The 27,218-nt window shown below is 44.8% G+C and overlaps 1 long non-coding RNA gene across 6 annotated transcripts in view; it reads left to right on the top strand.

The window, feature by feature from the left end:
- The window catches only part of LOC111096266, a 106,046-nt gene that overhangs the window by 60,428 nt on the left and 18,400 nt on the right, over positions 1–27,218 (top strand). For 3 of the 6 annotated variants that reach the window (XR_005360777.1, XR_005360776.1, XR_005360780.1), the window contains exon 5: positions 13,239–14,839. This is a non-coding gene — a long non-coding RNA (uncharacterized LOC111096266). Of the gene's footprint in view, positions 1–2,258; positions 2,457–3,796; positions 5,477–13,238; positions 14,840–27,218 lie in introns of those variants that run through there. The other 3 variants (XR_005360778.1, XR_005360779.1, XR_005360781.1) reach the window with 3 other exon arrangements.

The following is a 27,218-nucleotide window of genomic DNA, read 5'->3' as shown; positions in this document are numbered from 1 at the left end:
GGCACACATGCTGTCTGGTCTGTCCCACCCCACCTTTCACAGCATTGTCTCCCAGACTCAAAGCTTGGTGCCATTTATGGTTATACCCAGGTCTCCTTAAAATTGGGAAAATGAAAGGTGAAGAGAAGAGCCCATGTGTTAAAGTGGACGCAAACAGTAATCCCTCGTGTTTAGAGGTTTAAAAAAATGATTGAGGGTCTTTGAGAAAGGAAGACAAGCCTCACTGCCTATTTATTCTTGCTGGCATTCGGGTTTACAGTATCTGGGTCAGATTAACAGAACAAAAAGACCCCTTCTCACTTCCCAAAGCTCAGGTCAACAGAACAGCAAAAAACCCAGTTGATCGACAAACAGAAAGTACTTGAGAAGAGGAGGTGGGAAGTCAGGAGAAAGAAGCCCTTGGTTATATATCGAAAGTTCCCCTTATTCTGGTTGCAACTTTCCATCTCCCTCATGTAGCAACAAACAAACAAACAAACAAACAAACAAACAAACTCCAGCCCGGTGTTCTAGACGTTATTTGAATTTGAGTAAAATGGCTCCTTTGGCAACCAGCCGGCAGCCAACAGCCTTTACAACATGTTTTCTGATACAAACCGTTTCACAAAGAGCTTGTATCTTTTTACTACCAAGCATTTCATTCTGAACAGAAAACTTAATAAGATTCTCAGCAGAGATTTTAAGAGGATCCATCATAGGACTTAACAACAACTGTGATCTATTATATTTAGTGCAAGAGTAAAGACCTGAGAGAAATAGTGATTTCGATTTGACTTTACGGCTGCCCAAGTTGTGTTCAAGTTAAGGGAAAGTGAAAACTTGGTATTGGAGGAAGAGCAAAGACCTTGGACTCAAATCCGGCTTTGCATCCCACTGTGACACACTTACAAGCTGTTGCACTTTGGGCAGATTGCTTAACTAATTTGTGCCTCAGTTTTCACAGCTATTAAAGGGAGTAATACTACTGTATAGGATTGTTGCAACAAAGATCTGTGGCACAGAGCCTGAGTCATAGTAGGATGCCCTAAATGCTTTAGGCTATATGTGACAATAGCTCAACCTAAAGGAGCCTGAGCAAAAATGAGACTTTCTTGACTTGCCTAACTGAAAAGCTCAACAGTACACCAGCTTCAGGGGTAGCTGGATCCAGGACCTCAAATAATGTTGTTAAGATTCAGTTTTTCACCATCTTTGGGTTCTATTCCCTTCTGAGCTTGATTTCATTTTTCATTGAGCCCAGAAGACTAGCTGCCTATTTTTGGAGCAAGCAGAGGGGAGCTCTGAAAAAAATATACGCTGAGATGTGGAGAGTCTGGGTGAAAATCTCCTCAGGCAGGGCAAAACGAGTTTGGGCACCATAATCCATGTGGGGTGTCCCAGGAGGGCTGGGATTCAGGGCCAACATAAAAACATAACATATGACAGTTCATCCTCATCAAAGCCACATAGAATAGACAGATCCAAGATGATCACTTCCAGTTGACATATAAGGAAACTGAGGCTCACTATTAGTAACAAATTACCATAAATTAAGTGGCTTAAAACAACACCCATTGATTTGCAGTTCCAGAGGTCAGAATCCAAAATGAACCTCACTGGGCTAAAATCAAAGTATCAGCAGGGCTGCATTCCTCCTGGAGGTTCTAGAAGAGAATCCACGTCCTCACCATTTCCAGCATGTGAAGGCCACCTGCATTCCTGGCTCCAGCTCCCTTCCATCTTCAAAGCCAGAGCACAGCATCTTCACATCTCCCTTTGATGCTGCCCTGACCCTCCTGTCTCCCTCTTTCCTTGTAAAGACCTTTGTGATTCTACTAGGTTCACCCAGATAGTCCAGGAAAATCTCTCCATCCCAAGACCCTAAACTGAATCACATCTGCAAGCTCCGTTTTGCCTTGGAAGGTAACAGGGATTAAGGCATGGGGGTCTTCACAGAGACCATCATTCAGCCTACCACAGGCTCACAGAGGTTAACAGCCCTCAGTCACTCCTTAAGTTAATAGCTGAGTCACAGCCAGAACCTATGCTAATGCTTCTAAATTAAGAGTCTGAGTAAGAATCCTGGCTCCTCGGCAGAGGGGCTGTGTGGCTTAAGTCAGGTGTCTCTGGGCCTCTGTGTCTTCATCTGTAAAATGGGTATACTGTTATAAGGATGGAACAAGACACCGTTTTAAAGGGTCTAGCACAGCATCTGATGTGGAGCAGAAAAGTCATAGTGCTCGGCATTCCCATTAGGTTTACCTGCCTTGAACCAACAGGGCCCCTGGAACCACGCGGCTCAGGGAAAACTGGGGAAGAGCCAGGAGCATCTTGGAAGGAGCTGTGGGATGTGAGTCAGTCAAACGACCATAGAGACCTTGAACTTCTCTGAGTCCCGTCCCTTCATAAGCACCAACAATAGTAGGTCCTTCCCTGGAAGAATTAAGCAGAAAATGTCTAAGTGCTTTGCACCCTCGGTAAGTAAACCTCCTCTCCTTTCGCCTTCCTCCTCAACTTGTTTGCTTCCTGTTTTCTCCACCACCCCAGCCCTCGCTCTTCCTTCCTGTCTTTCCTTCTGCTCTCGCCCCTTTCCCCTTCCCTGTTGGCCTCTCCTACATCCCTCCTTCCCACTCTCTGGCTCTCTGCCTTCCATCGCCTGGACTTGAGACCTCCATGTAGAAGCAATTAATCAATTTCAGGGACTTCCGGTGTCCGCTCTCCATCCGCCCCCTCCTGTGTCACAGCAACCAGTACTTTCCACTCATCAGTTTTCTTAGTTGTGCAATCTAAATGCTAATGATGCCTGCCTAACCTGCCCCTTTACCCTCCTCTACGGGGTCCGCAAACCTCATCCTGGAGTCACTGTGCAGAGGCAAACACAGCCTTTCTCGCCATCACACCCCATGTCGGGAACGTGGGCTCAAAACCCTGGGACCTTTGGAAAGCTCCGATGGTCCGCAAAGCAGTGGGGGCGAGGATCTGCTGTCAGGAGCCCCTCCGAGCGCCTTCCTCCCCGGCTGGGCCCTATCTGCCCAGCTGGCCGATGCCCGCGCCGATGCCCTCATTCCCTTTCATGCACTGGTGGTTTTCAGCCTGATACTGAAAGTGCAATATGCTTGCCAGTAATGATGTCTTATTGGAGTGTAAAGATTTTCCCATTTCACTGCTTTATCCTGAATTTAAAGTATTTTGAAATTCACTTATGCTGGAGAGGACCAGCTGCCCAACGTGGCCGTAAATAAGCTGGTGGCCGCTAAGGTGTTATCTGTGAAATGGGAGCCGGGCGAGGGGAGTGCTGGGGGGCCCCCCCGGGCAGGGGCAGGCTCAGAGCTCTTCCTTCTGGCCACGGGGCAGCCGCTTAAGCCGCTCCAAGCTGGTCCTGGGCCCGAGGGCGCTCTGACCTTGTCTTTTGAATCTAGTCCATTGAAGTTGAGTTGGAAGATCACTTAGCTCTCGAGTCTCTGCTTGGAAAGTCGGAAACCCTGAGAGCTAATGCAGAAACCGACCATAGAAGGGATTGGAGCAGGGCTGAGGGAAGTGGCCGTTACCACTACGGTCCACTTGAGCGAACATTTCTTGAAATGCTACTGTGGACCAAGTACCCTACTAAGTGCTTTGCATAGTTAGCTTCGCTAAGCCTTTAGTAACCCTGGGGTATTGTTGGGAGTCTCCTAGCCATCCAATGTCAAGCCATCCAATGTCACGTTGCTCCAGGTGTCCGTGAAAAATAAGCCAGGGAAGCTTCTCAAGTAGGTTGTAGGTTGCATTAGGTGCTTAGATTTGCTGACGTCTTACCCTGGCTCATTTGTGACCCCAGAGTGGCAAAGAGGGATGCCTGAGACTCTTTGAACCCGAAGCCAATGTTGTGTCAGCCACAGTGGTTAAGAGCACACGCTGGAGCAAATCCTGACTCTATGGCTACTTCCTAGCTGTGTGACTTGGGGACAGTCCTCTGAGACCATCTGTTCCCGCCTCTGTAACCTATGGATAGTAATAATACCTACCTCATAGGGTTGTGAGAGGATTACATAAGTCAAGGTATGTGAAGCTCTTGGCACAGCACCTGGCAGGGAGTAAAGGCTGTATAAGGACCCCTCTGCTTGTGAAGCACTTAGCACAGCACCTGGCACAGGGTAAAGACTGTATTAGGATCCCTTAACTAAAGCTTTTAAATTGCTGCATCTTCCCAGTGCAGGTGATTTGCTGTGCTGACTCCCATGGGGCCTGGTGACAGGCAATAGAAAATGAGTCTCTAAAGTCATCCACTACTTTTCTCTTTCCTGTCCTCTCTCAAGGCCTGGATGTGAGTGGTTGCAGTGGTGCAAGGTGATCAGCTCATCCCACTTTGTCTAGAACTTCCCAGGTGTTAGCACTGCAAGGCCCATGCTCTGGGAACCCCTTGGGTCTCAGACAAGCCAGGAGGAGCAAGATATGGTGGCAGTTGGGTTTTGTGGGGTCAAGTGTGTGATTGCAGACGGTATTTGCTAGAGCTGCTATAACCAAATGGCACAGATGAGGTAGCTTAACCAACAGAACACTATTTCTCACAGTTGCAGAGTCTGGATGTCCAAGATCAAGGTCCTGGTGGGGTTGGTTTCTCCTGAGGCTTCTGTCCTGGAGAAGTGGAGGAGTAAGTCCCTCTTGCGGGGTCCCTAAGGCCACTTAGAGCACAACCGCAGATAGGCCAGCAGAGAGGCAGAGGAGATGAAAAGATGGATTACACTCATAGATCCTGGAGGAGGGAGGCACACCACACCACACAGGGGACCCACACATGGGAAGAGCATCCAGGAAGCAAGCTCCCTCATGGGGTAAGGAGCTGAGACAAAGGACCTGCTGGCCATGCCTTTACTGGGGGTCAGGGTAGAGTACACCAGCAAGAGGCATGAAAAGGGTTCATCGGTGCATTTGAATGTCACTGGGTCACAGTCAAAGGAAGGCCAGAAGGGAACTCGTGGCAGGCACAAGCCTGATCACACCGGCACACCTGGTCATCCAGGTGAGTAGGTACAGCCTGGATGTGGGGAAGCCAAGGCATCAGGAAAGCAAGAATTTTGAGAACGTACCAAACACCTTGGCTTCCAGATGGCCATCTTCTCGCTGCGCCCTCGTATGGCCCTCTCTCTTTGCACACGCAACCCTGGCATCTCTTCCTCTTCTTAGAAGAACACCAGTCATATCCGACTAGGGCCTCACCCGTATGACCCCATTTGATCCTAACTACCTCTTTAAAGGTTCCAGTTCCAAATATATATCGTCACACTGGGGATTTGGGCTTCAACACATGGATCTGGAGGGAACACAGATCTGCCAGTAACAGAGGCTATGGGTTTCAAGGCAGAGGTTTTTCAGCGCGTCCCATCCTCCACATGGAACTTAAGGCAGCTGAAAGTTCTCACTGCACATTGTTACCCTGTCACTTCGCCATTGGTGGCACCGACAGCACACACAGTGAACTTTAATTGGAGGGCATATCTCAGCAGCAAGCTAGCACCAGGTAGAGTTTTGATAACACGTTCAAATTAACTGGCTCTAATCTTTGTAAAGCAAAAAGGAAAAGCTCCCCAACCTCTACCCTGCTCAGAGCCTCATGACAACCACCCACTGCAAGCAGGGCCCTGTGTCACCGACTCTGCTTCTCTCTGACCCCGTCTCCACCCACCTGACCATGTTCATTCATTCTGCTCGGTCACACTGGCTTTCTCTTCTTTCCTTGAAAACCCTGCTCTGGTGTGCGTCTCTCAGGAAGCAGGTGCATTTGCTGTTCCTCGTGTTCGGAACTCTTCCTCCCACACCATTCCCTGGCCGCCTCCTCGTTTATTTGGGACTCCACCCAAGGGCCACCTCCTTGGAGGGACCTTCCCTCGGTCACTTAGCCATATCACTCACTACATTTCACGCTGTCACTTGCAGGTGGTAGGAGAGATTAGGTGAGTCCGTCTGATTAACTATTCATCAGGATCCCCCAAGATGTATGATGCAATGGGCCTTCAGTGAAGCCTAAGACAGAGCCCATCTTCCCAAAGAAACTTCTGTTTTGGAGCAAGGAGCTTTACAGTAAACCTATCAACATCCAAATACACTAATGTCTAGTTTAGTGGGACGCTTTCCAAAATGCAGCGATGTACAATCATTAGCCCTTCTGGAACGTTGCTGGACTAATCCATGTGGCCTAAAAATCCCAGACCTCCAGCTTCCATAATTGCAAGAAATCAATCTCACTGGTGTATAAGCCACCCAGTCTACGGGACTTTGTTACAGCAGCTTGAACTAAGACCCTGGTTTTATTTTAGATGTCTTATTGGACATTACCTTTTTTGGGAACTAGATTTTTAACCTCCCCCCACACACACACAAAGGGCCTTTCATCTAAAACGAATGTTTGACCTTTCATAGTGACCCCAGATGTCAAAGGGAATAGAAATATCAAATGATTATAGATGCGTTTTTCTCATATTATTGCAAAAAGTAAGAAATTCCTGAAAAGCAGAAAAGAAAATAAAAAATCATCCATAATTTTATCATCCATGCACAGCCACTATTTACATTTTAATGTCTTTTCTTTGGGGCTTTTGTGTGTGTGTGTGTGTGTGTGTGTGTGCAGAGGGTTTTCTTTTTTTACATAATTGTATCCATTCTCTGTATGCAATTTTTATCCTGCTTTTTTTTTTTCCCGGTGACTATTGTATCATAAGCATTTTCCACATTATACAGTCTTTGTGAACACTGCATTTTATGGCTCCGTAATGTTCCATGCTAGGATTATGGCATGGATTATTTAACCAAACATTTACATTAAAAATTTTTTATCTCACTATTACTTATGCAGTGGTGATGATCATCCTGTTGTATAAACTCCCCCCCTCCTACGCCCCGGCCCACCATCGGTGTTTGAGGCTACTTCATTAAACTGCACACTCCAATGTGTAATTACTGGATCAAAGCAGAGGGACCATTTTAAGGCATTCAGTACGCATTTACAAATTACTCTCTTAAAAAGCCTGTGCCAATTTACACTCTGATCTGCAATGTTAGAAAGGACTCATTTTGCTGCACTTGTGTTAATATGCCTATTATCATTTTAAAAGACCAGCTAATTTGAAAGGCATGAAATGTTATTGTTTTTATTTGCATGGCTTTGATTAGTAGCGATATTGAAAAATTCTTCCATGTTTGTTAAACAGTAGCATTTCCTCTTGGGGACATGTCTGTTTATATCCTTTTGGCATCTTTGGTTTTCTTAAAGATTTACTTTAATTCAAATATATGAATACATCGTTCCTTTAATTATATTTGCTATAAATGTGTTGCTCTGTTTGTCATCTTCTTTTCAAGTTTGATTATGCTTTTTTATGTATCGAAGATTTAAATTTTTTTGTAATCACATCTGCCCATTTTTTTCTTTTGTGATTTTTAAATCTTTCCTAATGTAGACACTCTTCCCTCCAGAAGCTTGATTAATATTCATTTTTTAAATATAGTTTGTTTATCCTTTGATTAAAGAATAACTCTTTGATCTGCCTGGAGTTGGTTTCTGTGCATAACCTTGAAGAGACTTTTCCCATGGCTAACTATCTATCCCAATAAAATCTGTCTGATAGTCTTATTTTTTCCCTTCTTTATCATATATTAAATTTTCATGTGTCATGGAGTGTAGTCCAAGCTGTTGTGTTTAGTTGAACCAATGTACCACACTGTTTAAATGGCTATATTTTCAAAACCTGTTTAAATATCTGTTCAGGTTGGTTCCTGGGTGCTTCTAGTTCAAGGAGAGACTCCTGGAATGGTCCACCTTCACTTTTTCCTCTTGCTTCACAGTAGGAAACCAGCTCAAAGACAAACACTGGAGACCCGTAGGATCACCATAAAGATGGATAATGCCAATCCCAGGAAATTTCCCATTCTCCTAAAATGATCTCTGACTTTCTAAATTCTTTTGCATTTCAGCTTTATGGAGGTATAATAGATATATAAAATTGTCAAGTATTTAAAGTGTCCATCCTGGTGATCTAATATACATATGCGTTATGGGAGGATTTCTCCCATCTACTCATCCATCACTCTACATATTTATCTTTTGGGGGGATGGTGAGAACATTTAAGTTCTAGTCTCTGAGCAAATTCCAATTATACAATCACAGGGTTATCAGCCAGAGTCACTGTGCTTTACATTAGATCCTCAGGCCTTATTCATCTTATAGCTGGTAGTTTGTACCCTTTTACCGACTTCTGATTCCCCCTACCTCCTGGCTCCTGGCCACCATTTTTCTAATTTCTGTTTCTGACTTTAGCTTTGTTTGTTTGATTGTTTTAGATTCCACATATAAGTGATATCATACAGTACTTGTCTTTCTGTCTGGTTTATTTCATTTAGCGTAATGCCCCCGAAGTCCATCCAACTTGTTGCAAATGGCAGGATTTCCTTCTTTCTCACGGCTGAACAATATTCTATGGTCTACAAACACCACATTGTCTTTACTCATTCATCAGTTAACAGACATTTGGGTTGATTCCATATCTTGGCTACTGTGAATAGAGCTACTGTGAACATGAGACTGCAGGTATCTTTTTGAGATCCTGTTTCCACTTCCTTTGGATATATCCCCCGAAGTGGGATTGCTGGGTTATATGGTATTTCTGTTTTTGACTTTTTGGAGGAACCTCCATATTGCTTTCTATCATGGCTGCACTAGTTTACATTCCCTCCAACAGTGCACCAGGGCTCCTTTTTCTCCACATCCTCGCCAGTATTTGCTACGTCTTATCTTTTTGATGATGGCCATTCTGACAGATGTGAAGTGATATCTCATTGTGGTTTTGATTTACATTTCCCTGATGATGAGTGATGTTGAGCTCCTTTTCACATACCTGTTGGCCATCTGGATGTCTCCTCTCTTACCCTTGAAGATGATTTTGTTTATCATTTTCTTCTGTACTCCACACAGACTTCTGCTCTTGTCTCTCCGAGCTGGGAGTAGAAGCTCAGAAATGATGGCTTCTGGACTATGAGTTATATCATCACCCTCACTCTGTGATCCTCTGGACAACCAGAGCCTGACCCTCCACTGACTTTTTTTCCATTTACCTCTGAGTTTCATCCTTCTGCTTTAGCCTGACAAACACCTTGCCATTGTGAGTACTCACTGATTTTATTTTTTTCTCTGAGGATTTTATTTCTTCCTGATGTGAGGCAGATGCCTCCCCAGGTGACAACCTTATACTTAAATCTATAGAATACATTTTAATATACGTCTTTGCAGACCTGATGATTTCAGCTTTTTGTTACTTCTAATTTTTCTCATTTAATCTCAGGTCCTTTACTATGCTATAGAGGTAGAGGAGGATAGGAAGAGCTAAATTAAAGGCATACAGAATCCCTGATAGGAGACACGACCAGGGAACTATTGCATAGAATACCCCCATGCCACCCCCGCCCAGGCCATCTGAGGGCCTCTCTACAGGTCGCAGAAGTTAAGGGATTACTGTTCAGTATCCGTATCGCTCCAAAGCTTTTAGGCAGGAACCTCTTGCAAACAGACCACAGGAAATTAATATTCCACAATATCTGCACAGATATGTTGTGCTCTCATCTAGCTACAGAAGTTGCTACTCTCTAGTTAGCATTTTGAAAATTTAGGATTCAGATCCTGAAAAACAATGCTTTCAAAATCCATTGGAATGATGTCCGTGAGAGCTCCATATCACTATGAATCAGGTGTTAGCAATGAAGCTACGTATAGTAAAAATGTCCAAAGCAGGTTTTGTTCATTCATTTATATGCTCATTCACTCATTCATGTGACAAAATGCTTATCAGGATCCTACTTTATGGCACCGTCCCCATTCCAGGAACTTGGGATCTAGTGATGAAATCAACCTAGTCTGGGGTAGGAGGCATTCCAACCACATCAGATGGAGGAGACAGAGGGGTGCCTGGGTGACTCAGTTGGTTGAGCATCCAACTCCTGATCTCAGCTCAAGTCTTAAACTCAGGATTATGAGGTCAGGTCCCACATTGGGCTCCACACTGGGTGTGGAGCCTACTTAAAAAACAAATAGGAGGGGGATCCCTGGGTGGCTCAATGGTTTAGTGCCTGCCTTAGGCCCAGGGCGTGATCCTGGGGTCCTGGGATCAAGTCCCACATCGGGGTCCCTGCGTGGAGCCTGCTTCTCCCTCTGCCTGTGTCCCTGCTTCTGTCTCTCTGTCTCTCATGAATAAATAAAATCTTAAAAAAAATAACAAATGGAGGAAATAGGTAACGTAATGCACTGTTTTCTCCTTCTGTCTTTTACTTTTCAACCATTTGCATTAACGCTTATAAATGAAATGGGGAATCAATTCTGGTTTGTGGTTTATCAATAATCAGTAGAGATAACACCACACAGGCAACACTATTGGAAGCTACGTGGTGAATATGTATTGTGGCTCTTTTATAAATATGCTTCTATTCACCAATGCCTCTTGAGAAGGGAATAGTTTCACACCCACTGGGAAGCTGTATCTGAGATATTTTGCTAATAAAATAACCAAATGGCAGATCACTGTCAAACAGTTTCCCCACATGGGATCAGAGGAACTGAAGGCTTCCAAGGGTACAGGCAGAATTTTGGCTTGTAGATCCATCCAATATGTCAGCTAGTTTGAGAGCAAAGGACAATTTTTTTCTTTTCCCCTAAAGGGTTACAAAAGGGGAGGAAAATCATGAGCATTTAAGCAAGAAGCGTTCAAAATTAGTTACAGATACTTCAGGGGCTTAACGGAGAGTCGGGGAATTCTTAATTACATGTCACAATCTCTTGACTTCTTTATTTGATTCAGCAAATCCATACTTAGCCACAGCCTGTTATTGGCCTCGCACAGTGTTTGGCATAGAATGGGTCCTAAATGACTTTTTTTTTTTTTAATGAGGTAATGTGACAGATTCCGGAGATAAGAGATGGCTCCACTAGCCTTAAGAAGATCATAATTAAAAAAAAAAAAAAAAGAAGAAGAAGAAGATCATAATTTAGGTGGAAGACCTAATTTGTGTGACCTGCTAACTCTAGTGTGATAATGGCCAGTGTTTGCTGAGCTCTTACTATAACCCAGGCACCAAATAGTTTATGCATATTATCTCCTAAATTCTTCTGACAACCCTATGAAGTAAGCACCAGTGTCTCCTCTGGTTAAGGATGAGGACACAGATACAGAAAGAAGTCCACAAAGCGAGGATGGAAGTGGGATTTGAACCCAGCTGTGCGGCCCCTCCTGCCCTCCCAGATCTGAGGGATATATCTAGAAAGCAGGACAGGGAAGGGAGCTGGTTCTTCTGGAGAAGGATTTGGAAAGTGACTCCCGGGGAAAATGTTCTTTCACTTGGCACCTTGAAGGTTTCTAGAGGAGGTGAGCTGGGTCATTCAACATGCCGTTCCTGGAAATGAAAAATACAGGATACTGAACACTGTATCACGTCATTTTGCCATAGTCTGGTTTCCACCTGGCGATGCCATCCCGGCAACAGCAAGCTCATCCATCTCACTGGGCTGCCTCAGTCCCTGGATTGGGAGGAGAACTTGGCTCCCCTTCCAGCTTTCTCCCCTATCTGGAGATCTGGAGTCAGACTTTTGTCCCTACCTGGACATTGGGGTGATCTGTACTCAGGAGCTCTTCTTTCTTTCTTTCTTTCTTTCTTTCTTTCTTTCTTTCTTTCTTTCTTTCTTTCTTTCTTTCTTTCTTTCTTTCTTTCTTCTTTCTTTCTTTCTTTCTTTCTTTCTTTCTTTTCTTTCTTCTTTCTTTCTCCCTTCCTTCCTTCCTTCCTTCCTTCCTTCCTTCCTTCCTTCCTTCCTTCCTTCCTTCCTTCCTTTCTTTCTTCCTTCCTTCCTTTCTTTTCTTTCTTCTTTCCTTGAAGATTTTATTTATTTACTCATGGGACAGACACACAGAGAGGCAGAGACATAGGCAGAGGGAGGAACAGGCTTCTCGAGGGGAGACCCACGCAGGACTTGATCCCGGGACACTGGGACTGTGCACGACCTAAGCCGAAGGCAGACGCTCAACCACTGAGCCACCCAGGAGTCCCTTTGTCCCTATTTCTATTGTGACTCCCTGCTGGGCACTGCTGACCTAGGCTGAGCTACCCACTTCTGTTACTGACCCACCCATCCTGGAAAACACCCCATCGACGGTTCTTTCTCTCATAGTCCAACCGCAATCCCAGCAGCGTTGGCTCCATGACCCTTTCATTCCCCTCCATCATGAAGACCAACCTCCTAGATGCGGGAAATGGGTACAGTGTGGCTCTTGAGCTAGGTGAGAGGGAGCCCATTCTGGTTCTCCTCTGGCCATACCCCTGTCCTCTACACATTGCTCCAAGAACTACGATGCCAAGGGAATACATGTACCAGGATCCAGTATCCTCCTGCACCATATTCAGCTCTCTAGAATCTTGCAGTTTGCTGTTCAGATGTCCCCGTGCCCACTCTCAAGGCCTGTTCCAGGATCTTCCTAGGTCTGTCTTTCAGAAGGTGGGCTCTGCTGGTGCGCACCCCTCTGGGCCTGAGGGTTGACTGGGGGGTGTGTGGGGACGGGTTCAGGCATCCATGCAGGCGGGGATGTCCACATGCTCTACCATGAGTCATTGTGGTGCCGGACGGCACTGAGAGCGGGCCCCCAGCTGAGTGGATGCTCCCCTGTACACTCAATCAGTGTGAGAGCTTTTGAATAAGGACCCAGCCTTCTAAGTTGTTAAGAAGTTATATTTATTAGGGAAGGTGGCTAGAACATATTTGATTTAGATTTTTATTTTATAACTATTTACTCATGGTGTATGGGCCTCCAGTTTTACTCTCACCCTAGGGCTTGTAAATGTCAGAAATGGGCTGGAGGTCTGTGCTCTTATCTTTCAGTGACTCCATCAAATCTGGTCATTTTATTTACTACCCACAAAAGGTGCTTCATGGTGTACGTCTTGCCAACATGAAGATGCTACTGCTGGGTGCAACTGCAAGGTGCCGGATGGCACCAAGACACCAATTGTTAACTATTGGTAAATTGCACCATTTGAAGACCAGAGAATGCTGAATGCTTTCTGTGTGGCCCTATGGTAGCTCATGGGACAAGGAAGAGATTCACACTGCCCAATGCAAACAGAAAGGGCTGCACACAAAGCGAGCAGGGAAATTCTGCTAGGAGCACCCCTCCCACATTATATCACAAATCCCTCCTGTGTATGGTAATTTCCTGCCCCCCTTAATGTGTGGTTTTGCTTTCCATGGTTTCAGTTATCCGCGGTCAACTGCTGCCAGGAAGTCGATGATCCTCCCTTTACGCATGGTCAGAAGGTCAATAGTAGCCTAACACTACACCTACCTCACTCACCTCACTTCATCTCATCACGTGGTCATTTTATTATCTCACATCCCCACAAGAGATGACAAAGGGTGAGTACAAGACAAATGAGATATTTTGAGAGAGACCACATTCACATAACTTCTATTACGGTATATTGTTATAATTGCTCTATTTTGTTCTTAGCTATTGTTAATCTCTTACTGTACCTAATTTATGAATTAAACTTTATCGTATGTATGCATAGAAAAAATGTAGTACATATTGGGTTTGGTACCATCCAGTTTCAGGCATCCATGGGGGACGGTCTTAGATTGTACTCCCTGTAGATAAGAGGGGACCACTTGCCAGCCATTATAGTAAGCTAAGCACCCCCATACATAACTCATATGGATCATGTTCTATAAAATAGTATATCACTCTTATTTCTTCACTGAACCTCTTAGAAACAGCCCACATGTGGGCAGATAGTGTTATCACATTGTTTTTGTTAAGAGATGTTGTATTAATCATACACAGAGGCGTAACAAATTACCCCCAAACTTCGTGGCTTAAAACAATAGCTTTTATTATCTTACAGTTTCTGTGGGTCAAGAGTCTGAATGTGGCTTTGTCAGGTCCTTGGGCTGAGGGTCTCTTACAAAGCCACAATCAGAAGGTGTGACAAGGGTTTGCACCTCAAGGTTCAAGTGCAGGGGGATCCTCTTCCAAGCTCACTCACATGGTTGCTGGCAGGATGTGTTCTTCCTCGGCTATCGAACTAAGATTGCCCTCGGTTTCTGCCACATGAGTCTCTCCATAGGGCAGCCCACAACATGGCAACTGGCTTCGTTGGAACAAGAGAAAAGAGCTGGGCAGAGAAAGTGTGAGCAAGACAGAAGTTGCGGTGTTTTGTAACCTAATCTTGGAAGTGCCTGTGGTGTATAGAGCTCTAAGATGTTCCCCTGATGTATGCATCCTATATAATTCCAGGACTGTGAATACGATGGGATATCACTCCCAAGGTTGTGTTACATTATGTGGTCAAAAGGATTTTGCAAATGTCATTAAGATCTCAAGTTAGTAGACTTAAAGATGAGGAGGTTATCCATGTGGAACTGACCTAACCACGTGAGTCCTTGAGAAAGCTAACTTCCACATATATACTTAAGGAGCCTGGGTCTCAAGATTAGAGATGAAGTGAGTTAGAGACTCAAACAAAGCATGAGAAGGATTAGACACACTATTACTGATGTGAAAATGGAAGGGGCCACATGGAAAGGAATATGAGTGGCCGCTGGCAGCTGAAAGCATCATGTGGATGACAGCCGACAAGGGAACAGGAACCTCAACTCTACAACCACCAGGAACTGCATGCTGCCATCAGCAAGAATGGACTTGGACGTAGATTTTCCCAAATCTGTAGACAAGGACTCAGTGTGACCAATAACTTGATTTCAGAGTTGTGACACTTTGAGCAGAGCCCTGCTAACCTACAAACACTCAGACTCTTGGCTCCCAGAAAGAGTAAGATAATACATTTATGTTGTTATGAGCTGCTGTTTTTCTAGTACTTTGTTAAGCAGTATTATAAACTGAATTGTGTCTCCCTCCACCCCCAAAGCCACATGTTGAAGCCCTATCCCCTAAAGTGATCTATTTGGAGATAGGGTCAAAAAAGCAGGGAATTCAAGTTAAGTGAGGTCATAAGAGTGGGGCCCTGATCTGATAGAATTAGTGTCCTTAAAAGAAGAGACACAGAGGGCTCCCTTGCTCTCTCTGTGTGTACCTGCCAAGGAAAGGCCGTATGAGATCAGAGTGAGGAGGGGGTCATCTGCCAGCCAGGAGGAGACCTCTCACCAGAAACCAAATCGTCTGGAACTTTGATCTTGGACTTCTAGGCTCCAGACTGTGAGAAAATAACTTTATGTTATTTAAGCCACTCATCTGTGGTATATTGTTATGCAGCCTGAACAGGCTAATACATGCAATGATAGAAAACTGATAGAGTGGCATCCCATCACATTTGCTATATTCTGCTCATGAAAAGTAAGTCACCAGATCCAGCCTGCACTCAGGGGGAGAGGTTACATAGGCCTGGCACAAAGAGATGGGGTCACAGGAGCACAAAGAGATGGGGTCACTGGGGCCACCCCAAACGTCTACCCATCACAGACACATTTAATAAAAATGTCATTTAGCATGTATGTATGCCAAACATTAGGTGAACCATTCATGGACACCGAGAATTTACGGATAATTCCGTCTTCAAAACCATCCACTCCTCCTATAATTGTGGCATTATTCTATTCCCCAAATGGCCGTGGGAAAGCTTGGGGCAACTTGTTTCTTTGTTCAGCTGGGTGACAACGTAGCATAGAAGTCCTTGGCATACAGTGGGTTCAAGTGGTAACTCTGCCCCTTACTAGGTGTGTGGTCTTGAGCAGATTGCTTATCTCTTCTGAGCCTTCATTTTCTCACATGTAAAATGAGCATAAGAAGAATACTTCACCTACAGCATCACTAAGAGAATTAAATATGCTCATGCATGCAAGGTCAGAACCTAGTGCCTAGCACACAGTAAATGCTTCATAAATGTTATCTACATTAGAGGACAAAATTCAACTGAGTGAATTTGAAAGATCTTATTGGCTTTATTCAGCAATTCATGAGTCCGGCAGCGTGCAATCTGGCAGACAGAAAAGAATTCCAAAAAGCCCTACAAGGCAAGAGATTTTGTAGGCAAAAGGGGGCCGGAAGTTGTACTAGGCAAAAAGCAGATTGATTACTGCGAGGTCACTGTCCTTAGAGGGTGTGGCAGGGTTTTGTCAAGCAGATGACCAGATGAGTGCTGATTGGCTGGTTTAAGTTCTATTTCTGCGACAGCCAAAACAGCAAGTAAGTTAAGTCTCTTTTTGGTAACGCGGGGCTTAGCATCAGCGACTCAATTTTGAGCCTGTTGTCTTTCCTTTTTTAAAAAATATTTTATTTATTTATTCATGAAAGGCACACAGAGAGAGGCAGAGACATAGGCAGAGGGAGAAGCAAGCTTCCTACAAGGAGCTTGACGCAGAATTCCATCTCTGGACCCCAGGATCGTGACCTGTGCTGAAGGCAGATGCTCAACCACTGGGCCACTCAGGCACCCATCTTTCCTTTAACATCTGTTCTTATCATCATTACCAGGAAGGTCTCCCGCACAGCCTAGCATCCACAGGCAAAGGATGATATCCCCTCTTCACGAGAGTAAACCGCCCACCTCATTCATGTACCTGATTACACTTCATCTTCACAAGCTACCCATGAGTTAGCTACAAATTATCCTCAACTCACAAATAACAAAACCTACTGAGCCCTAAGGAGGCTGAAGGATTCATATCATCCAGCAACTGCGCACTGAAGTGAGGATTCAGACCCAGGTTTCCCGAGTCTGAGTCCCATTGCTTCCCACCCCACCCAGCTGCCTTTCTCAGGGGCCTGGGTTCCAGGTGGCTCAGAACTTCAGCGCCACTGCCTGGACTCCGGGTCACATGAAGAGCTCATTTTCTTTACATGGAGAGAGCCCTTTGGGCCCAAGGAGAGGTTTCCCTTCATCCAGGGTTGCCAGATCACCCAAACAACCAAAATTATGTAAATTTTTATCATCCCTCACTCTCTCTGCTTAAATTCCAGCACCTCAGACTGAAAAGCCAGGCTTGTTGTAACGACCCCACACAACTCTCTGGGAGAGCAAGTGAGAGGTTGGAAGGTAGATTTGAAGCCAAATTCTCCGGCCTCCCCCAGCCCAGCCTGTGTTCCATTACCTGTAGCTCTGGGACCACGCGTGTCTGAAGCTGAATCACAGGGGCAGAGAAGCCTGGGATGTGGACTCCCCCAACCCCCATCCATGTCGCTGGGCCTCTGGAGCCACCGTAGAGATGTAGTCCATTAAGGAATTACCTCGGTGCTAATGCTTTCCACGGAGAAGTACTATTCTGCTGGGACCTCCTGAGGGTAGTTGAAAGTGTTTCATTTCTATTCATTCTATTCTCTGGATTCCTCGATTTAATGAGGTCTTTACTTTTGCCTTTAAAGAGTGCTCTCACCCCTGTGGAGTCTAGCTGTGGGCTGGAATTTGAATACTGTGGGGAACAGGGAAAGAACAGGAGGAGAGGGACAAGAAGGTTAACCCCCCACACACTGAGAAGGAGCTGGCTGTCTCTGACTCCCCATCTCTGGCCAGCTTCACTCCCGCCCTTCCTGAAATTCCAAATTCGGTATCTTAGAGACCTCCCACATACTGGTTGAACCTGCCCCAGTTCCAGAGAAGACTTCCTCAGGGGCACAGAGTTTATTAATAGTCTCCACCCCCGGACCAGTGGGGATGGGGATGAGTTCAGTCTCAGAAAATAGAGCCACTACAATAGCTGAGCCTCCAGCTGACTCCCCCATCACTGCTCCTCCCCAGGGTCTGTCACTGGCAATCACACACCCCTCACTGGACTCAGAGTGCCAGGACATCCCTGGATGCCCACAAAGTGCTGAAAGCAGCACTGTCATAATATGGAGCTCTACTCAATGTATATTCTATTCAAGAGACGGGGCTTCTGGCTTGATTGGCCATCCCCTTCCCAGTGACCCTCCTTCGTGCTCTAGATCCACCTTTAGCCTCATGCTCAAACCCGGAATCCAGAGAGCCCTGGTTACTCTTGCTACTCTTCAGCCATGATGAACAGATCTCCCTATTCTATAACCACAGCCTGTTAGACTTTTAAATATTCTGGCGACTGGACCTCTTGCTACCATGGCCTAAGTAGCTTGTTTACCCACCCTTTCCAGATCCCTCCAGGAGCCAGGGTTGAAAGAGTCATACCAGGAAGGTCTCCCGCACTGCCTAATGACCTAATGACCCTTAGACTCTCTGTAGTCTCTGTATCTTTAGTATAACCAATATATTTCTTTCTATCTGAAAGAGACTGAAATGGAATGGAACTGACACCAACTTTCTGAACGACCCCATGCAATAAGCCAGTACTGAAAATTGTTTTGCTGTAAGTTGCTGGCAATTGGATACCAGGCATCAGATTCAGAGTTCCAGTTGAGAGTTTTCTCAATGCCCACAGAGTCTGAAAGGCAGCACTTCTGGCATATAGGGCAAAACTCAATGTTTATTTCATTCAAGAGACCACGTCCTCAACTTGATTGGTCATGTAGTAGTCCTCCCAGCAATCCTACTTAATGCCATAGACTCAGCCCTCGCCTAACTGTCTGGAGCCCTCAGACACACTTAGCTCCTTACAAACAGGGACGCTTGGGTAGCTCAGTCGGTTGAGCCTTTGACTCTTGGTTTCAACTCTAGTCATACTCTCGGGATCCTGGGATGGAACCCTATGTTTGGCTCCATGCTCAGCAAGGAATCTGCTTCTCTGCCTGTCTCTCTCTCTCCCTCTGCCTCTCCCTGCACCCTCTAAAATAAAAATAAATAAATCTTTTTAAAAACCCCGGGTCAACAAGGAAGAGAAGGAAACTAGTATCAGGTGTAGTGGAAGGCTAAAGTGCTACCATGAAATCCACAAGAAAGTGACACACTCAGACTTGGGCCAGCCTATTGGCTAATGCTCCAAGTCAGGCAGGTGCTGGTGATGGAGTTTCTAGAGAGCAGGGCCTTCTAATATCCACTGCCATCATCTGGGGCTGAACATGAGTCCTCTGCTCTGGCTGCATATTGGAATCATCAACGGAGCTTTTGAAATTTCAGAGGCCAGTCTCCACACCCGGAGATTATGACCTAATGGGTCTGGCATCAGTCTTGGGCATTAGCACTTTTGAAGAACTCCCCAGGTAATTCCAGTGGGCAAGGACTGATGGTAAGGAAGAAGTTCTGGCCTAAAGATGATTAGGATTTAGAGCTTGTTGGAGGCCACTGGGTTGAGGGCTCCAGCTCTGGTATGGAACCGTAATACGAGGCAGGAAAAGATGACAGACCTAATCTTTGAGACTGGGCCTTAGATAAACCTGGTGATTTCTTCCAGGTCCACCAGTTGCAGTCTTTTCCAGATCTTTCTCCCAGCCAGCTGATAAAGCTGAGGTTCCTAGTGGACCTCCAGGAGAGGGCCCTCCTGAGTTTGGGTTAAGGGACTGGAATCAACTGAGTTGAGAAATGAAGGGCCCCAATGACCATACCTGGATGAGTCAGGGGCTGACATTTTGGCAACATCACTCTTCCCAGTAAAATTACATCCATAACTTTATTCTCTGACATAAAAACCTTCCAGGAGTCTCTAAATTGTTACAGTAAGAGGAGGCTTCAGACCTGGGATTTGGAGAAGATAAAACGAGCCATTTACAAGCCCTCCTTTTTGAATGAAATGGGCCAAGTACATTCTTTTGACAAAGTTAACCAGGAAAAGAAACCGTCTGAAAGCAAACCCCATGAATGATGGCCATGAGCCGGGAAAGGATTGAGCCTGGAACGTGATGTAGGAGGTAAGCGATGCTAATGGCCAAACAACGATCAATTAGCTTGTGGAGTTGAGCAACTATTGGGTTTGCCACTGACCGTATCCAAGTTAGAGCTCTTTGGGGACACGCAATGGCTGTCAGTCCTTGGAATAAAGCTATCTGAGACTGCTGGTGCCTTTGGCTGCTTTCAGTGAGCAGATGTCACCTAACACAGAGCAGCCTCATTTCCATACCAGCAACCCATACCCTGCCCCGGGCAACCTTTGAGCAAGAGCCTTCACTTTCCCAGAATGCCCAGCACAGTGGCTCCAGGTTGAGAATGGATGCAAGCTGCAGGGATGGCTTCTAAACCTGACTTTCGGGGAGGGAATAAATAAGCCACCTCATCCATCCTACAGGTTTCTCATGGCTAACATGTGGTCCCTTGCAGTCCTAGCTTTTGTTTTTGTTTTTCTTAGAACAGTATAAAGAATCTTATATTCAGTCATGTAAAGTATTTATCAAGTGTCTACTCTGTGTAGAAGACTTTTTTTTTTTTCAAACACCGAGGAAGGAATAGTAAACATAACAGACAAGCTTTTGCCCTCAGAGTGCTTACAGTTTAGTGGAAACAGAAAATAAGAAGGCATTCCAATAAATAAATAAAATTTCTGTAAGCATTAAAGCTGTGAGGAAAATAATAGATGGTGACCTGAGTCCCAAGAAGTCAGAACAAGCAATAAGAGAAAAAATAGGTAAATTGGAATTAATCAAACTGAAGACTTGGATTGAATGGGTGACTCAGTCAAGCCTCTACCTTCAGCTCAAGTTATGATCTCAGGGTTCTGGGATCAAGGCCCACGTGGGCTCCCTGCTCAGTGGGGAGTCTGCTTCTTACTCTCTCCCTGCCACTCCCCCTACTTGTCCACTTGTTTTCTCTCTCAAATAAAGAAATAAATAAAATCATTTAATTAAAAAAAAAATCCTGAAAACTTTTCACTGCTGTGGAAGTCATGCAATAAAAAAGACAAATAACACCTCCCTCTACCTTTTTTTAAGAAAAAGGGGCAAGGACATGAATAAATATTTCTCCAAAGAAAATATACACATGATCAATAAGCACAGGAAAAGTTGTACAACATCACTAGCCATGATTTGGACCCAGTTCAAAACCACAATTAGAACCACTTTACAGAGGCAGCCCCGGTGGCTCAGCGGTTTAGCGCCGCCTGCGGCCCAGGGCGTGATCCTGGAGACTCGGGATCGAGTCCCGCGTTGGGGTCCCTGCGTGGAGCCTGCTTCTCCCTCTGCCTGTGTCTCTGCCTCTCTCTCTCTCGCTCTGTAAATGAAATAAAAATCTTAAAAAAAAAAAAAACCACTTTGCACCCACTAAGATGGCTATAATAAAAGACAGATGATAAGTAGATAAGAATGTGGTGAAACTGGAGCCCTCATACACTCTTGGCAAGAATGTAAAATGAGAGGCACCTGCGTGGTTCTTGAGCCTCTGCCTTCTGCTCAGGTCATGATCCCAAGGTCCTGGGATCAAGTCCCACATCCGGCTCCCTGCAGGGAGCCTGCTTCTCCCTCTGCCTATGTCTCTCTCTCTGTGTCTTTTATGAATAAATAAATAAAAATCTTTAAAGAAAATCTATTTTAAAAAGAATATAAGACAATATCATGAATGAAACAGTCTGGCATTTCCCAAAAAGTTAAATATAGAGTTACTGTATGATCCAGAAGTTCCGCTTGTGTGTGTAAGCTCAAGGGAAGTGAAAACATAGGACCACACAAAAATTTGTATGTGGATGTTCATAGCCGTATTACTCACAGTAAGTTAAAAAATGGAAACAACCCAGGTGTTCATAAACTGATGAACAGATAAACTCAATGTGTATACCCACACAGTGGAATGTTAGTTGGCAATAAAAAGTAATGGAAGGCTGATCCATGCTACAATATGGATGAAACTTGCAAACACATAAGAAGATACTCACAAAAAGACACATATTGCATGACGCCATTTATGCAAAATGTCCCAAAGAGGGGAATCTGCTGAGGCAGAAAGTAGATCAGCAGTTGCCTGGGGGATAGAAGGAGATGGAGCAAGGAGGGGGTGGTGTGTGACTGCTAATGGGTCCAGAGTTTTTTTGGGAGGAAGGGATAAATATGTTCTAAGAGTGTGGTGGGGGTTACATGACTCTCTGAATATATTAACAACTGTTGAACTGTATATTTTATTATTTTTATTATCTTTAGTTTTTTAAAGATTTACCCATCCATTCATGAGAGAGAGAGAGGCAGAGACACAGGCAGAGAGAGAAGCACGCTCCTTGCGGGGAGCCTGATGTGGAACTCGATCCCTGCACCCGGGATCACGCCCTGAGCCAAGGGCAGACACTCAACCACTGACCCACCCAGGCGTTCCTGAACTGTATATTTTAAATAGGTAAATTGGGTGGCATGTGAATTACAGCTCAATAAAGATTTTATTGAAAGGAGAAAGAGGAAGAGGGAGCAGAAGCAGCTGCCACAAGCCACAAAAGGATTAAGGATTTGGAGGAAGCATTCTGTGCAGAGAAAAAAGCTCTAGCTTTTCTGTTCCATATTTTATAGTATAATAAAAAGAACATGGGTTTGGGACCAAGCATAGTTGAGTTTGAATACTATCCCCACCATTTATCATGACTAGGTTCTTTAAAAATTTTTTTAAACTTCCTTTTTTGAGAACCGACTGTGTACTAGATCTTGTGCTAATGGATTTACTTTCATTAATGTAATTTCATCCTTGCAAATACTTTGGAGGGAGGCAAATCTACCTCCCTGTTGTGCGAGGTTGAGACTCAGAGTACCTTTAACCACCACACTAGACTGAAGGAAAGACCCAAGATGAGCACATCACCTCTTTGGTTATCATGCCTCTCATTTATAGAATGGAGATAATAGCTCCATTGTGCTGGTTCCGTAGATTGAGAGCCCATGTGTACTTAGAATTAATTCACAAGTTTTCCAAAGTTTTTATATTTAAGAAAAAAATATACGATTATTTATATGAAAGTTTTATTTCCACATTAGATTGTGAGAATTTTATGTTAAGTAGCAATGATTTATAGGTCTTTTAATTTAACCTCACAGGGGTGCCTGGGGGCCTCAATTCATTAAGCGTCCAACTCTTGATCTCTGCTCAGGTCTTGATCTTAGGATCTTGATTTCAAGCCCTGTGTTGAAATCTGGAGCCTACTTACAAAAAAAATTGGGACACCCGGGCAGCTCAGTGGTGGATCATCTGTCTTCCACTCGGGTGTGATCCTGGGATCCTGGGATCCTGGGATCAAGTCCCACATTGGGCTCTTCACATGGAGCCTGCTTCTCCCTCTGCCTGTGTCTCTACCTCTCTCTCTCTCTCTCTCATGAATAAATAAATAAAATCTTAAAAAAAATAAACCTCATGCTACATTAAACTGTGTTTGGCACATGTAGTAGGTTGAATAATGACTCCTCCCTCAAAAGATATGTCCAAGTCCTGATATCCAAGCCCTGTGAATGTTGCTTTATTTAGGAAAAGAGTCTTTTCCTACTCCACAAGTGGCAAATATAATTAACTTAAAGATCTTGAGATGAGGTCATTCCAGATTACCCATTTGGGACCTAAATCCCATGACAAATATCTCTGTTAGAGACGGGGGTTGTCTGGGTGGCTCAGTCCTTTAAGTGTCTAACTCTAGATTTCAGCTCAGGTCATGACCTTAGGTTCGTGTGATTGAGCCCCATGTCGGGCTCCACGCTCGGAATGGAGTCTACTTGAGATTCTCTCCCTGTCCCTCTGCCCCTCCCATGCACATGCTCGCTCCCTAAAATAAATAAACAAACATAAATAGAATCTTGAATAAATAAATAAATAAAGGCAGAAGAAGGGATGATGCAGACACAGAGGCAAAGACCATGAGGAAGCAAAAGTAAAGGCTTGTGTTATGCATTCACAATCTGAGGAATACCTAGAGCCACCAGAAACTGGAAGAGGCAAAGAAGCCTCATTCCTTAAGCTTCGCTAATTTTCATCTGTAAGGGGACATTCATAATTGTGTTTTCTGACTCCCTGCCGCTACTCTTCATGAGGACAAATGGAGAATTATTGAAGAGTCCAGCTCAGGTTCAGCGTGGGGCCAGATCACCATAGCCAACCACAATCACTATTTAAGTGGGGATGAGAGAAGGTCCCACGAATCCCCCAAAGCCTCTACCAGGCTGCCACAAAGACACCTGGTTTTTCCCCCTTGATTCTGTGGCATCAATGAGTAACTTTTCCTTTGAGTCTCAGTTTCTTCATCTGCAAACTGGCATTGGTATTTCTTAGTCCCCGGACTAGAAGAGAACTCATCAAGAAAGCTGACTTTTGCACGCCTGACTCTGTGCTCCACAAAGGGCAGAAATAGGTTTAAGTCAGCGGAGTCGGAATAGCAAGTTCCATACACAGGCCAGAGAGAGAGGAAACAGAAGACTGGGGCACAGAGGAGACCAGTAGTTTCTGATGATACAGTTTTCTTTTTTCCATGGCCAGGAGGGAGGCTTCCTCTTGCTGGAGAGGCCAGTCCCCACACAACAGGCAGCTGTGTACTCCATCCTCCCACCCGCCACCCACTACCATCGTCCCTAGCGTGGCCTTGGCCTTGGGCAAATGGTCAGACAGCTGACAAGCATGCGCAGTTTCTGGGGAAGTGGCTTCTTCTTATTCCTTGATGCTTTATTTTTATTTTTCACGTTCTTATCTGTATCCTGCCCCCAGGAAGGGAAAATCCCCACATACGCTATGGTATTAAACTCTCTCAATGGAACAAGCCATAAAGGGTAGAATTTATAATTCCTCAGTTTCTCTTGGGATGCGCTTGAATAAACACCACTATGTGTTTATAATCCTTTGGATTTACATTCGGAAATACTGGTTCATCTAAGGTTTATCACATAGGTTTTATTACCCCCAATGAACACACGAGGAAATTGAAAGTCAGGGATGCTGTGGTTCGTGCTGAATCCCACCACTTCTGAGGGCAGAGCTGGTGCTCAACAGCATGAGGTTTGTGGCAAGGGGAACTGTGGATGCATAAGCATCATTTTGTTAGACTCTGTCTCTGGCTTTTACCAGTAATTTTATAGATTAGAGGCTTAATCTGATCTCTTTTCAGAAATTTTGCTTTGAGGGTTTTTATAAGGGAACTTGGACCGTGAGAACCAAGTGTGCGCATCCATTTCAATTTGGAGATTCCTTTTCAAACGTCTGTGGGACTCCACAAGAATAAACTTAGACTACGCTGTTGGTTTCAGGTCTGTTTACACTCACCATTTTATCTCTGGCACTTAGATCTTTTTTCCACAATATCACAGCTGCCTCCTTTCCAGCACAATCATTTCCTGTCTCTTATATGCCCAGGGAACCAACATAAACAAGGAAAGACAGAGGGGAACACGTGCAGTCAGTGAACTCCCCCTGGCTGAAAACCTCAGCCCTCCACACAGGCTCACCTCTTTCCCCACCCAGCTCTGCTGAAGAAGGATTTGTCTGCGAAAGACCCCTGAGTCCATGTCTGTTTGGTGACAGCTGTCCAAATGCAAGAGGTGTTATGCATTTGGAGAATGAAGTTATTTGGCTGAATTGATGATGTGTGACCATGAGTGGCAGATGTCTGTTTTTGTGCTGGGCACAACACCCTCACTTCCCTTGGTTTCCAAAGCAGACATGCTAGAGAAAGAGGAATTTGAAGCCAATACCATTTCTTCTTTGTAGGAAAGAACAGCATTATTCTGAGTGTGTCAAGTCCTGCCATGAAGGTCTCTCCATCCCTAAAGCTAGTTCCTATTTTCTGCTTTTTTTCTGAAAGGCTTCATGATTTTTCTCCTTGACCCCTTCATCTATGGGACTTTAGAAGGCCAGTAGGTACTGAAGAATCCCCACTGCATTGAGAAGAAGCAGCTACATTTCATCAGGGCCTTTCATGTTGAGTCTGCTCAAAGTGGAAGCTTCCCTTCAGAGCTGCAGTATCTGCCTTGGCCTGATACAGGCAGGATGGGCTGTCTGGTGGGTTCTTCTGGGACAGGGACAGGGATCAGGGGCCAGGGGCCAGGGGCCAATGGAATGAAATGCCATTAAAATCTTACCATCAGGTGGGACGCCCTGCATCAGGCTCCTTGCTCAGCCTGCTTCTCCCTCTCCCTCTGCCTGCTGCTCCCCCTGTTTGTACTCCCTCCCTCTCTCTCTCTGTCAAATAAGTAAATTATTTTTTTCAGTACATCTTTCCAGCAAGCTGGGTTATGATATATGGCCAATATTGTTGCCTACAGGGTTTCTCTCTCTCTCCTATAAAGCTTCAAACTCATATCTTGAAGTTTATAATCTGACCAATAAAATGAAAAATGCACAAACATAGGACACCTGGGTGGCTCAGTTGGCTAAGCATCCACCTTTGGCTCAGATCATGATCTCAGGGTCTTGGGATTGAGTCCTACATCGGGCTCCCTGCTCAGCGAGACTCTGCTTCTCCCTCTGTGTCTCCCCCTGCTCATGCTCTCTCTCTCGCTCTCTCTCAAATAAAATAAAATAAAGAAAATGCAGAAACATGCTTAGGCTAGGAGAAGAAAGTGAACTGTGTTGGAGAAGTTCAGCCATGTCCAGAGTAAGCTTCTTGCTGCTTCAGCCTCACAGAAGCATAAGGAAGGAGAGAGAACCATAAACTCATGTATGACCTTCAATGTGTATGACCTCTGCTCATTAGAAAACATGACCCAGTCAGTGTCCTTGACTTTAATCATATATCAGTAGCATTTCTCTCTTCTGAGAAAGAATGAGGTTGTGGGTAGAAGAGGGTGTCTGTCCTCACTACCCTACCCAACCAAGCATTTTAGTCTTATACTCAGCCTCCTTTTCCAGGTCCTTACCGACACTGTCAAAGGAATATAAAAAGAGGAGAAAAATCTGCACTAGCAGCAGATCTAGGGGAGAATGCCATCCATGGGCAAGATAGTCAAGGAATTTCTCCTAGGTAGAGTATAAAGGGAATCAAAGTGAATGGGCACAAGAAAAACCAGTCAACTCTCCTTTCTAAAATTACAGTAGAAAATAAATAAAAGGGATCTTGCAGAACTCCATCATCATGAGCTGGTTTGGGAGGACACTGGCTGGAGGCTGGAAGGCATCTGAGAAACACTGAACTCTGAATCTTTTCCCATTGTTTTCAGACTTTGCAGAGAGTGAGCAGAGGTACAGCACCAGGAAAAAGGCCAGCTGTTGCCACATTGTGTGCATGGGGGGAAGAGGCCAGATAGAAGTTAAATTCTAAGTGATTACTAGGTGGGGAAGTTGCAGAGAGTATCAGTATGATGGATGAATGATTGGACTACATAACTCTTCGTGTGTCTTCCTAAACTGAGAATATGTGATTGAATGGATTAAACCTAAGTTAATTCACTCTATATTCAAATTCTAGACTCTGGTTCTCTAGGGATTTTGATCGGCTTCTCCAAGG

The sequence above is a fragment of the Canis lupus genome, chromosome 6 (assembly GCF_011100685.1).
Source record: "Canis lupus familiaris isolate Mischka breed German Shepherd chromosome 6, alternate assembly UU_Cfam_GSD_1.0, whole genome shotgun sequence".
In the NCBI taxonomy this organism is placed as follows: Eukaryota; Metazoa; Chordata; class Mammalia; order Carnivora; family Canidae; genus Canis; species Canis lupus.
This window is presented reverse-complemented; position numbering and strand designations above follow the sequence as displayed.